At 45.3% G+C, this 13,513-nt stretch overlaps 1 protein-coding gene across 6 annotated transcripts in view; it reads left to right on the top strand.

Moving 5' to 3' along the window:
- Positions 1-13,513, top strand: part of LOC118399501 (thyroid hormone receptor beta) — a 160,444-nt gene that overhangs the window by 67,908 nt on the left and 79,023 nt on the right. For 5 of the 6 annotated variants that reach the window (XM_052472202.1, XM_052472204.1, XM_052472199.1 and 2 more), the window contains exon 2: positions 13,404-13,490. The exons of the other annotated variant lie outside the window; for it this stretch is intronic. The gene's annotated coding sequence lies outside the window, so the exon portion shown is untranslated. The remainder of the gene's footprint in view (positions 1-13,403; positions 13,491-13,513) is intronic. 6 annotated transcript variants of the gene reach the window in all.

Raw genomic sequence — 13,513 nt, 5'->3', positions numbered from 1 at the left:
CCCTCCCTCCCTCCCTCCTCTCCTCCTCCCCCCTCCCTCCTCTCCTCTCCCCTCCTCCCTCCCTCCCTCCCCTCCCTCCCTCCCTCCCTCCTCCTCCTCCTCCTCCTCCTCCTCCTCCTCCTCCTCCCTCCCTCCTCGTACCTCTCCCCTGTTCACCCAAACTACATATTTACTCTATCATTCTGTCCCTGTAATTGTGTGCATGTGGATGAAAACAGAGTGTTAGCGCGCTGCACACAGTCCTCATCTGACCTGCACTCAGACTGGCACAGTAGCGAAAGGGGGGGATGAGGGAGAGAGGGACGGGGAGTGAGATGGAGAAATAGTGAGAGAGAGAGAATGAGAGGGCGGGGCTTGGGGAGCCAAAGGGGTTCATGCATTTTAAAAGATTCTGCGCTGTTTATTTTGTCTAATGTTACAATGTTGTGCGTTCTCCACATGACTGGTTCTCCCTCTATCCCTCTCACTCTGGAGGTCAGATCAGGAGCTTAGTGCTACACACTATGATGATTTCAAATCCTGTACCAATTTGTAGCACAGAGGCAGACAGACAGTCTCTGGAGGCTGCTACAGAGGGCAGAAGATCTATACTGTAGATCTATACTTCTGGTGAAGAAGAAGTTTCTCTGCTAGTGACTGACTATCCCTTCCTTGACATAGCCTTCCTGCTACATTACTGGCAGCCATTTTGGGGCACATCAAACAGAATTAGCCACATAATCACCACAGTAATGGGACACAGGAGTAATGAGGCAGGAGCCTGGGCGAGGGGGGCCGGAGGATAGTTTGTAAATAACAAAAACAAATCACATCTGGGGTTTGAACTGGGTACTTCCTAAATCAAGATTGCTGTGTGTACTGGAATTCATCTGGTTCCCAGAAACACACTCTGTCCTTCTAGGAAACCTGTCTGTCTGCCCTCTGTAGCAGCCTCCACGTGACCTGTTCTGCCCTCTGTAGCAGCCTCCACATAACCTGTCTGTCTGCCTTCTGTAGCAGCCTCCACTTGACCTGTCTGTCTGCCCTCTGTAGCAGCCTGCACGTGACCTGTCTGCCCTCTGTAGCAGCCTCCACATAACCTGTCTGTCTGCCTTCTGTAGCAGACTCCACTTGACTTGTCTGTCTGCCCTCTGTAGCAGCCTCCACGTGACCGGTCTGTCTGCCCTCTGTAAGCAGCCTCCACGTGGCCTGTCTGTCTGCCCACTGTAGCAGCCTCCACTTGACCTGTCTGTCTGCCCTCTGTAGCAGCCTCCACATGGTCGTGATGTCCTGTCTGTCTGCCCTCTATAGCAGCCTCCACATGGTCATGATGACCTGTCTGTCTGCCTGTTGTAGCAGCCTCCACATGGTCATGATGACCTGTCTGCCTGTCTGCCTAGCAGCCTCCACTTGACCTGTCTGTCTGCCCTCTGTAGCAGCCTCCACGTGACCTGTCTGCCCTCTGTAGCAGCCTCCACATAACCTGTCTGTCTGCCTTCTGTAGCAGCCTCCACTTGACTTGTCTGTCTGCCCTCTGTAGCAGCCTCCACGTGACCGGTCTGTCTGCCCTCTGTAAGCAGCCTCCACGTGGCCTGTCTGTCTGCCCACTGTAGCAGCCTCCACTTGACCTGTCTGTCTGCCCTCTGTAGCAGCCTCCACATGGTTGTGATGTCCTGTCTGTCTGCCCTCTATAGCAGCCTCCACATGGTCATGATGACCTGTCTACCTGCCTGTTGTAGCAGCCTCCACATTGCCATGATAACCTGTCTGTCTGTCGTAGCAGCCTCCACATGGTCATGATGACCTGTCTGTCTGTCGTAGCAGCCTCCACATGGTCATGATGACCTGTCTGTCTGTCGTAGCAGCCTCCACATGGTCATGATGACCTGCCTGTCTGTCTGTCTGTTTTAGCAGCCTACACATTGTCATGATGACCTGTCTGCAAGGTGAATGCACCAATTTGTAAGTCGCTCTGGATAAGAGCGTCTGCTAAATGACTTAAATGTAAATGTAATGTTGTAGCAGCCTCCACATGGTCATGATAACCTGTCTGTCTGTCGTAGCAGCCTCCACATGGTCATGATGACCTGTCTGTCTATCGTAGCTTCCTCCACATGGTCATGATGACCTGTCTGTCTGTTGTAGCAGCCTCCACATGGTCATGATGACCTGTCTGTCTGTTGTAGCAGCCTCCACATTGCCATGATGACCTGTCTGTCTGTTGTAGCAGCCTCCACATGGTCATGATGACCTGTCTGTCTGCCTGTTGTAGCAACCTCCACATTGTCATGATGACTTTTCTGTCTGTCTGTCTGTCTGTCTGTCTGTCTGTCTGTCTGTCTGTCTGTCTGTCTGTCTGTCTGTCTGTCGTAGCAGCCTCCACATGGTCATGATGACCAGTCTTTCTGCCTGTTGTAGCAGCTTCCACATGGTCATGATGACTTGTCTGTCTGCCTGTTGTAGCAGCCTCCACATGGTCATGATGACTTGTCTGTCTGCCTGTTGTAGCAGCCTCCACATGGTCATGATGACTTGTCTGTCTGCCTGTTGTAGCAGCCTCCACATGGTCATGATGACTTGTCTGTCTGCCTGTTGTAGCAGCCTCCACATGGTCATGATGACTTGTCTGTCTGCCTGTTGTAGCAGCCTCCACATGGTCATGATGACTTGTCTGTCTACCTGTTGTAGCAGCCTCCACATGGTCATGATGACCTGTCTGTCTGTTTTAGCAGCCTCCACATTGCCATGATGACCTGTCTGTCTGCCTGTTGTAGCAGCCTCCACATGGTCATGATGACTTGTCTGTCTGCCTGTTGTAGCAGCCTCCACATGGTCATGATGACTTGTCTGTCTGCCTGTTTTAGCAGCCTCCACATTGCCATGATGACCTGTCTGTCTGCCTGTTGTAGCAGCCTCCACATGGTCATGATGACCTGTCTGTCTGTTTTAGCAGCCTCCACATTGCCATGATGACCTGTCTGTCTGCCTGTTGTATAGCAGCCTCCACATGGTCATGATGACCTGTCTGTCTGTTTTAGCAGCCTCCACATTGCCATGATGACCTGTCCGTCTGCCTGTTGTAGCAGCCTCCACATGGTCATGATGACCTGTCTGTCTGCCTGTTTTAGCAGCCTCCACATTGCCATGATGACCTGTCTGTCTGCCTGTTTTAGCAGCCTCCACATGGTCATGATGACTTGTCTGTCTGCCTGTTGTAGCAGCCTCCACATGGTCATGATGACCTGTCTGTCTGTTTTAGCAGCCTCCACATTGCCATGATGACCTGTCCGTCTGCCTGTTGTAGCAGCCTCCACATGGTCATGATGACCTGTCTGTCTGTTTTAGCAGCCTCCACATTGCCATGATGACCTGTCTGTCTGCCTGTTGTAGCAGCCTCCACATGGTCATGATGACTTGTCTGTCTGCCTGTTGTAGCAGCCTCCACATGGTCATGATGACCTGTCTGTCTGTTTTAGCAGCCTCCACATTGCCATGATGACCTGTCCGTCTGCCTGTTGTAGCAGCCTCCACATGGTCATGATGACCTGTCTGTCTGTTTTAGCAGCCTCCACATTGCCATGATGACCTGTCTGTCTGCCTGTTGTAGCAGCCTCCACATGGTCATGATGACCTGTCTGCCTGTTGTAGCAGCCTCCACATTGCCATGATGACCTGTCTGTCTGCCTGTTGTAGCAGCCTCCACATGGTCATGATGACCTGTCTGCCTGTTGTAGCAGCCTCCACATGGTCATGATGATTGAATTGTCATGTAAGGTATTTTTAACTAATTTCATCAGTTAGGGGGGTGTTTTAGGTCAGTTACAGCACTGCAGCATATTTTTAGGATACTTTGTAATCTTAGTTCTGGTTTCAGTCATTCATTGTATAGTAGACTGCATGACAAGCTGGGCTTCAATCTTCAGAGGAAATAACACCTTTATTAGATGGCCTAACCAGAGATTGTATACAGAGAAATGTAAAGTAGAAAACTCTTTTAGATTTGGAGTAATATGGGGTTGAATCCTAACTGAAAATACATCAAATCAAATGTTATTGGTTGTGTACACAGATTAGCAGATGTTATTGATTACACAGATTAGCAGATGTCATCCTGATGTCATCTATTTTGTGACGTGCACCAGTCCCTCCTGCAGCAAAGCACCCTCACAAAATGATGCTGCCACCCCCGTGCTTCACAGTTGGGATGGTGTTCTTCAGCTTGCAAGCCTCCCCCTTTTTCCTCCAAACATAGCGATGGTCATTATGGCCAAAAAGTTATATTTGTGTTTCATCAGAACAGAGGACATTTCTCCAAAAAGTACAATCTTTGTCCCCATGTGTAGTTGCAAACCGTAGTCTGGCTTTTTTTATGGCGGTTTGGAGCAGTGGCTTCTTCCTTGCTGAGGGACTTTCAGGTTATGTCGATACAGGACTTGTTTTACTGTGGATATTGATCATTTTGTACCCGGTTCCTCCAGCATCTTCAGAAGGTCCTTTGCTGCTGTTCTGGGATGGATTTGCACTTTTCGCACCAAAGTATGTTCATCTCTAGGAGACAGAACGTGTTTCCTTCCTGAGCGGAATGACGGGTTCATGGTCCGATGGTGTTTATACTTGCGTACTATTGTTTCTAACAGATGGACATGGTACCTTCAGGCCTTTGGATATTGCTCCCAAGGATGAACCAGACTTGTGGAGGTTCACCATTTTTTTCTGAGGTCTTGGCTGATTTCTTTTGATTTTCCCATGATGTCAAGGAAAGATGCACTGAGTTTGAAGGTAGGCATTGAAATACATCCACAAGTACACCTCCAGTTGACTCAAATGATGTCAATTAGCCCATCAGAAGCTTCTAAAGCCATGACATCATTTTCTGGAATTTTCCAAGCTGTTTAAAGGCACAGTCAAGGTAGTGTATGTAAACTTCTGACCCACTGGAATTGTGATACAGTGAATTATAAGTGAAATAATCTGTCTGTAAACAATTGTTGGACAAATTACTTGTGTCATGCAAAGTAGATGTCCTAACCAACTTGCCCAAACTATAGTTTGTTAACAAGAAATTTGCGGAGTAGTTGAAAAATGAGTTATAATGACTAAGTGTATGTAAATGTCGGTCTTTGAAGGAAACATTCAATATTTGTTGTGCAGATTTCAGTGCGTATTCATAGCCTTAAACTACATTTGTATATTCAGTTCTTATGGAATAACTTGGATGTGACATGACATTTAATAGCTAAAATTTATCATTTCAATCTTTCATGTCAAGATTATTTGAAGCATTACAGAATCATTGACTCAAATGGATATAATATTAATATTCTAATACATTCCATTTGTTGCTTGATGGAGAACTTTAAAGCCTGGAGTGTTTTTAAGTGCTGTGCATCAGATGTAGGAAAATAAGAGATGAATGCCAAGCTCTCCTCTGAATCATTGAGTAACCCTTTCAAATATAACTCAATCACCATGGAAACACAGGGAAATGATATAGTTGATCAGAGTGCATTGGGCAGATCTCTCTCTCTGACTGTAAAACTATAATATAAGCCATCTTCATTAAATATTAGCATTAGCCTATTTACTATTATGAGCTTCCCCAACAGAGAATGGCAGTTCAATGAAAATCTTTATTGAAAGGCGTTGTGCATTTACTTGTACTATTAGAGAGCGAGAGAGATGTTATACAAGTGATCACTGTCACTAGAAGAGGAATGGCTAACCCAGTCCTTCTGGCACTGAACTAATGGAGTTAAGAAAACAAATCAACAAATAGTCTAGTTTCCTTTCCCCGTGTTCGTTCCTGTGCACTTCATTGGCCCGCTTCCTACAGTACCCAACTGTGTTGTTGTTTGTCTGGTTCCTTTGAGCTGACAAATGAACTAGGAAGCCTTATTGTATTGTGTTTTCCTTTGGCACAGCTTCAAACACAACCTGGCTCTTTACCGGCCGACCGACACTGAGCATGTCCGTTTTATAGCAGCATTGAGCGTTTCATTTAAACGCTTTCTACGAATCTCAATTTCTCAGTAACAGCCTCGCCCACTTTAAGAGCCAGATTGGATCAGACTAGGGCTGGGCGGTATATTGTACCAGTCAAAAGTTTGGACACACCTACTCATTCCAGGGTTTCTTTATTTTTACTATTTTCTACATTGTAGAATAATAGTGAAGACATCAAAACTATGAAATAACACATATGGAATCATGTAGTAACCAAAAAAGTGTTAAACATATCAATATATTTTATATTTGAGATTGTTCAAAGTAGCCCCCCTTTGCCTTGATGACAGCTTTGCACACTCTTGGCATTTTCTCAACCTGCTTCATGAGGTAGTCATGAATGCATTTCAATTAACAGGTGTATCTTGTTAAATAGTGGAATTTCTTTCCTTTTTAATGCGTTTTATTCAATTAGTTGTGTTGTGAGAAGGTAGGGGTGGTATACAGAAGATAGCCCTATTTGGTAGAAAAACATGGCCAACAGATCAAATACACAAAGAGAAACATTAGTCCATCATTACTTTAAGACATGAAGGTCAGTCAATCCAGAACATTTCAAGAACTTTGAACGTTTCTTCAGGTGCAGTCACAAAAATCATCAAGCGCTATGATGAAACTGGCTCTCATGAGGACCGCCAAAGGAAAGGAAGACCCAGAGTTACCTCTGCTGCAGAGGATAAGTTAATTAGTGTTACCAGCCTCAGAAATTGCAGCCCAAATAAAATGCTTCACAGAGCTCAAGTAACAGACACATCTCTACATCAACTGTTCAGAGGATACTCTGTGAATCAGGCCTTCACGGTCGAATTGCTGCAAAAAGACCACTACTAAAGGACACCAATAAGAAGAAGAGACTTGCTTGAGCCAAGAAACACGAGCAATGGACATTAGACCAGTGGAAATCTGTCCTTTGGTCTGATAAGTCATAAGGAAAAACAGCCAACAAGTGCTCAGCATATCTGGGAACTCCAAGACTGTTGGAAAAGCATTCCAGGTGAAGCTGGTTGAGAGAATGCCAAGTGTGTGCAAAGCTGTCATCAAGCTACTTTGAAAAATCTAAAATGTATTTGGATTTGTTTAACACCTGATTTGAACATCTGAACAAAGTGGACAGGCTAACATGCTGCTCAAACAGTTGGAGACAAACAGAACGGTGTGTTCATTACAATTCAACTGTTCTGCCTTGTTAGCTAGCAAATAGATCCAAGTTTGATAAACTTGAAATATAAAGATTCCTATAAAGATTAGCTTGCTGTGGGATTTTGCTTGAGAGATTGTTTATGAGACCTGTGTTAATTTTCTATAATGCCTGCTACAAAAAGTTAGTCGTTATTAGTGAATGTGCATTATCCATGTATCTGGTAAAAAAATATTTAGCAAAAAGGGCATTTTCATAGACAGACTTGAAAGCCAGATCAGTGATTATTGCAAAAAAAAATTTGGTTAAACTATTTTTTATCAAATAATTAAGTTATTTGTACATCTTATGGTTGTGGAAGGCTTATATCTAGCCTAGGTATAATATTACAAGCCCTGCATTCATTAGATAGCAATGGCACCGGAGAAGAAGGCTGGTGTTTTTTTAGTTTTGAAAAAAACTTATTTTGTGCATAATGTTGCCGCTAACTTCTGGCCATCAGGACTCCGATTACTCGCAACTGACTGGCAGAATCCTTTTTCCCTTTAACGAGTCTGACGAGCCCGACGTGAATGATATAGATCCCAGTGATTTGCGTGAAGAGGAGGTGGAGAAAAAGGGGCAAGAGGGCGAGCTGCCTTCAGGAAATTCAGTCGATCGAATTAACCCCCATTTCCTTCCATTCTGCCATCAAACATGCAATCTTTGGAGAATAAAATCGATGACCTACGAAGAAGATTAAACTACCAACGTGACATTTAAAACTGTAACATCTTATGCTTCACGGATTCGTGACTGAACGACGACAGTATCAACATACAGCTGGCTGGTTATACCCTGTGCTGGCAGGATAGAACAGCGGCGTCTGGTAAGACAAGGGGTAGCGGACTGTTTTTTTGTTGTTGTAAATAACAGCTGGTGCACGATATCTAAGGAAGTCTCGAGCTATTGCTCGCCTGAGGTAGAGTATCTCATGATAAACTGTAGACCACACTATCTACCTAGAGAGTTTCTGATGTTGTCTCTGATTGGGAATCATACTTAGACAGACTTTTTTTCCCTTTTGTATTGTGGGTAGTTGTCTTCGTTTAATGCATGTATAGCCTTACGGAGCTTCACGTTTGTTTTTGTTGATTATTGTTTTGTTGGCGACATTTAAAAATAAAGAAAAATGTACGCTCACCACGCTACACCTTGGTCTGATCATTTCCACAACGACAGCGATCGTGACACCCAGAGGCAGCGCTCCTAGTAGCCGGGGACTTTAATGCAGGGAAACTTAAAACTGTTTTACCAAATTTCTATCAGCATGTTAAATGTGCAACCAAAGGGGGGACTGGACCACCTTTACGCCACACACAGAGATGCATAAAAAGCTCTCCCTTGCCCTGTATTTGGAAAATCTGACCATAATTCTAACCTCCTGCTTACAAGCAAAAATTAAAGCAGGAATCACCAGTGACTAGTTCAATAAAAAAAAGTGGTCAGATGAAGCAGATGCTAAGCTTCAGGACTGTTTTACTAGCACAGACTGGAATATGTTCCAGGATTCCTCTGATGTCATTGAAGAGTACACCACATCAGTCATTGGCTTCATCAATAGTGCATTGATGTCGTCATCCCCACAGTGACCGTACGTACATACCCCAACCAGAAGCCATGGATTACAGTCAACATCCACACTGAGCTAAAAGTTAGGGCTGCCAATTTCAAGGAGTGGGACTCTAACCCGGAAGCCTATAAGAAATCCCGCTATGCTCTCCGACGAACCATCAAACAGGCAAAGCGTCAATACAGGACTAAGATCGAATCGCCGGATGTGGCAGGGCTTGCAAACCATTACAGACTACAAAGGGAAGCACAGCTGAGAGCTGCCCAGTGACACAAGCCTACCAGACGAGCTGAACTACTTCTATGCTTGCTTCGAGGCAAATAACACTGAAACATGCATGAGAGCACCAGCTGTTCCCAGACGACTGTGTGATCACGATCTCGACAGCCAATGTGAGTAAGACCTTTAAACAGGTCAACATTTACCAGGCCGCAGGGCCAGACGGATTACCAGGACGTGTACTGCAAGCATGCGCTCACCAACAGGCAAGTGTCTTCACTGACATTTTCAACCTGTCCCTGTCCAAATCTGTAATACCAAGATGTTTTAAGCAGACCACCTTAGTGCCTGTGCCCAAGAACACTATGGTAACCTGCCTAAATGACTACCATCCCGTAGCACTCAAGTCTGTAGCCCTGAAGTGCTTTGAAAAGCTGGTCATGACTCACATCAACACCATTATCCCAGAAACCCTAGACCCACTGCAATGTGCATACCGCCCCAACAGATCCACAGATAATGCAGTCTCTATTGCATTCCACACTGCCCTTTCCCACCTGAACAAAAGGAGCACCTATGTGAGAATGCTATTCATTGACTACAGCTCAGTGTTCAACACCATAGTGCCCTCAAAGCTCATCACTAAGCTAAGGACCCTGGGACTAAACACCTACCTCTGCAACTGGATCCTGGACTTAGTGACGGGCCGCTTCAGGTGGTAAGGGTAGGTAACAGCACATCCGCCACGCTGATCCTTAACACAGGGGCCCCTCAGGGGTGCGTGCTTAGTCACCTCCTATACTCCCTGTTCACTCATGACTGCACGGCCAGGCACGACTCCAACACCATCATTAAGTTTGTCGATGACACAGCAGTGATAGGCTGTGTCGTTGTAGCTGATCAGGCCTATAGGGAGGAGATCAGATTCCTGGCCGTGTGGTACCAGGACAACAACCTCTCCCTCAATGTGATCAAGACAAAGGAGATGATTGCGGCCTGCAGGAAAAAGAGGACCAAGCACACCCCCATTCTCAACGACGGGGCTGCAGTGGAGCAGGTTGAGAGCTTCAAGTTCCTTGGTTTCCACATCACCAACAAACTAACATGGTCCAAGCACACCAAGACAGTTGTGAAGAGGGCACGACAAAACCTATTCCCCCACAGGAGACTGAAAAGATTTGGTATGGGTCCTCAGATCCTCAAAATGTTCTACAGCTGCACCATTTAGAGCATCCTGACTGGTTGCATCACTGCTTGGTACGGCAACTGCTCGGCCTCCGACCAGTAGGCACTACAGAGGGTAGTCCGAACGGCCCAGTACATTACTGGGGCCAAGCTTCTTGCCACCCAGGACCTATATACCAGGCAGTGTCAGAGGAAGGCCCTAAAAATTGTCACACTCCAGCCACCCTAGTCAGACTGTTCTCTCTGCTACCGCATGGCAATCGGTACCGTACTGCTGCTCTTTAATAAATTGTTACTTTTATTTCTTATTCTTATCCGTATTTTTTTTTAACTGCGTTGTTGGTTCGGTGTTTGTAAGTAATTATTTCACTGTAAGGTCTACCTACACCTGTTGTATTCTGTGCATTCGGACTAATAACATTTAGTTTGATTTGATGATTACTGACTGATTTGATGATTACTGATAGCCATTGTTTGAAATGGAGAGTATTTGACCTTTAAATTGTACCACAAATAAAAACATTATGAAAATCTCTATATATATATTGTGAATCTTCCAGATGTTTGAAAAAAATGGGAGATACGATTTTTAGGCCATATCGTCCAGCCCTAGATCAGACATGACTCGCAGAGAAATACTGAGTTATAAGCGAGAGAGTGAAAGAGAGGGGAAGGTGAGGGAGAAGGAGGGATAGCAGGAGAGAGAGTGTGAGAGAGGGAGAGGCAGAGAGGCCCTAGTGAAATAGAAAGAAGAAGGGAAGAGGTTGTTGTGTCCTCTAGATCAGATCCCACAAGTCCAAAATGTTGGACCCGTTCCGAAATGGACCATCCAGAACCAATATGCATAAATAATAACTTTCAAATATAGAGACCCGTTCCAAACAGACCAGAAAACAACTAGACCCATTCCTGTATAGGCATGGTCGGATCAAGACACGGTGCAATCCGAGTGAGGGAAGCAACAGAAAACTACATTTTTAAGCTACTTTATTAACCGGACACTCTAGCAGGGGTTGTGCTGTGTGTTTAGGCTACTGTGAGTGACATGGGGAACAGGGAGGAGGGAGGGAGAGATGAGACAGAAACCAACCATGCTGACTCGCACTATTGTAGACTAATAGCTGACATAGCTAGGTTATTTATCATCCAATATGATTACAAAGTACGTGTACCTGTCTTGACTGCATCAAACCGGGAGAAGCTAGCTAGCTAGGCTAATTGAGGCTGCATGCGCTTTTGCGTCCTACACAGTTACAAACAACTCCATTCAGAATATTAAGTACAGCTGTTGGTCATTGTAGCCTATCCTCTTAACTTTTATTCCATAATTTTAATTCCATCTTCCATTGATTAGATATCTCCTAACTTTTGCCACACAGAGGCTCTATGACTGTAGCTTATTGCCGCTTTGATGACTTATGATTGGCCATCAACAATCTACACGCTCCACTCTCGTGAAAAGCAAGAGTAGCAGCATAAATTATACAATTTCTCTCTCTCGCTACTGCAGCAGTCACATTAAGATCTGTACGGGTCCTCCCAGACAAGTCAGTTAAAATTACACATACCGGAGGTCCTGTGACAATATATCAGATCCGAGCCCTACCGTGACATTATTTAGAACACGCTTGGGTTTGAAATCGGGTTTCAGGGTATTCAGGTACAGGTGGTTCAAATCAAATCACATTTATTTATATAGCCCTTCGTACATCAGCTGATATCTCAAAGTGCTGTACAGAAACCCAGCCTAAAACCTCAAACAGCAAGCAATGCAGGTGTAGAAGCATGGGGGCTAGGAAAAACTCCCTAGAAAGGCCAAAACCTAGGAAGAAACCTAGAGAGGAACCAGACTGAGGGGTGGCCAGTCCTCTTCTGGCTGTGCCGGGTGGAGATTATAACAGAACATGGCCAAGATGTTCAAATGTTCATAAATGACCAGCATGGTCAAATAATAATAATCACAGTAGTTGTCGAGGGTGCAGCAAGTCAGCACCTCAGAAGTAAATGTCAGTTGGCTTTTCATAGCCAATCATTAAGAGTATCTCTACCACTCCTGCTGTCTCTAGAGAGTTGAAAACAGCAGGTCTGGGACAGGTAGTACGTCCGGTGAACAGGTCAGGATTCCATAGCTGCAGGCAGAACAGTTGAAACTGGAGCAGCAGCACGGTCATGTGGACTGGGGACAGCAAGGAGTCATCATGCCGGGTAGTCCTGAGGCATGTTCCTAGGGCTCAGGTCCTCCGAGAGAAAGAGAGAATTAGAGGGAGCATACTTAAATTCACACAGGACACCGGATAAGACAGGAGAAGTACTCCAGATATAACAAACTGACCATAGCCCCCCGACACAAACTACTGCAGCATAAATATTGGAGGCTGAGACAGGAGGGGTCAGGAGACACTGTGGCCCCATTCAATGATACCCCCGAACAGGGCCAAACAGGAAGGATATAACCCCACCCACTTTGCCAAAGCACAGCCCCCACACCACTAGAGGAATATCTTCAACCACCAACTTACCATCCTGAGACAAGGCCGAGTATAGCCCACAAAGATCTCCGCCTCGGCACAACCCAAGGGGGGGCGCCAACCTTTAGTCTGCTCCCCTCCTCCTTTACTTTCTGCAGAAGTATTTATGTTCAACGCCAGAGGTTAATGATGTCGTAAAGCATGTCTGAGAGCTTCAATCCTCTGCTTCTGCACCTCCCTCCAACTCCACACATCCAGCGTGTCACTGCACATATGTCTTCATATACTCTTTTTAAAGCCTCGTAGTTGCAGTGCCTTCATACGTGTTACTGTTAGCCAGTGCTTGAACTGGAATGAGAAAAGGTGCCAGTACTCAAACAGTAGAACGTTTAAAGAGTCCATACTTGCAGCGGCCCAATTCATTAGACTGTGTGTATTTGTGTGTGTGAGATAGTGTAGAGTTCAATGAAAACGGCCAACGCTTTCCTCCCTTAAATGGAGAGCTTTCCAAAGCATTTTACATCCTCGCTGTCCCTAATGTATTGTTTTTGAAAAAAAAATTCTAAAACTATTTGTTTTTTAGTACATGTATTTGTTTATGCATGTGCTTTAATCCCTTGCTAAGGATTAGGCCTATCCATGGACATGGTTTTGGATTATAGCACCACAAACATCTACCTCTTTGTACGTATTTGAATGTAAACACTTATGATTAAGAGACATATGGTTTTGATGAGCCCAGGCACCAGTGTGTATAATAGAATCTGATATTTCTCCTCTGGTTCTCTTGTTCTTCCAGGGCTCGGTCTGGTGGGGCTCGGCAGCTCCTCAACCCGGCCTGGAGACTCCTCGGCTCCCTCACTCCCTCTCTCCCTACCTCCCTCTGGTAAGAATGGCCTTTTGTTGCAC

This window comes from Oncorhynchus keta, chromosome 20, assembly GCF_023373465.1.
Source record: "Oncorhynchus keta strain PuntledgeMale-10-30-2019 chromosome 20, Oket_V2, whole genome shotgun sequence".
Classification (NCBI taxonomy): Eukaryota; Metazoa; Chordata; class Actinopteri; order Salmoniformes; family Salmonidae; genus Oncorhynchus; species Oncorhynchus keta.
This window is presented reverse-complemented; position numbering and strand designations above follow the sequence as displayed.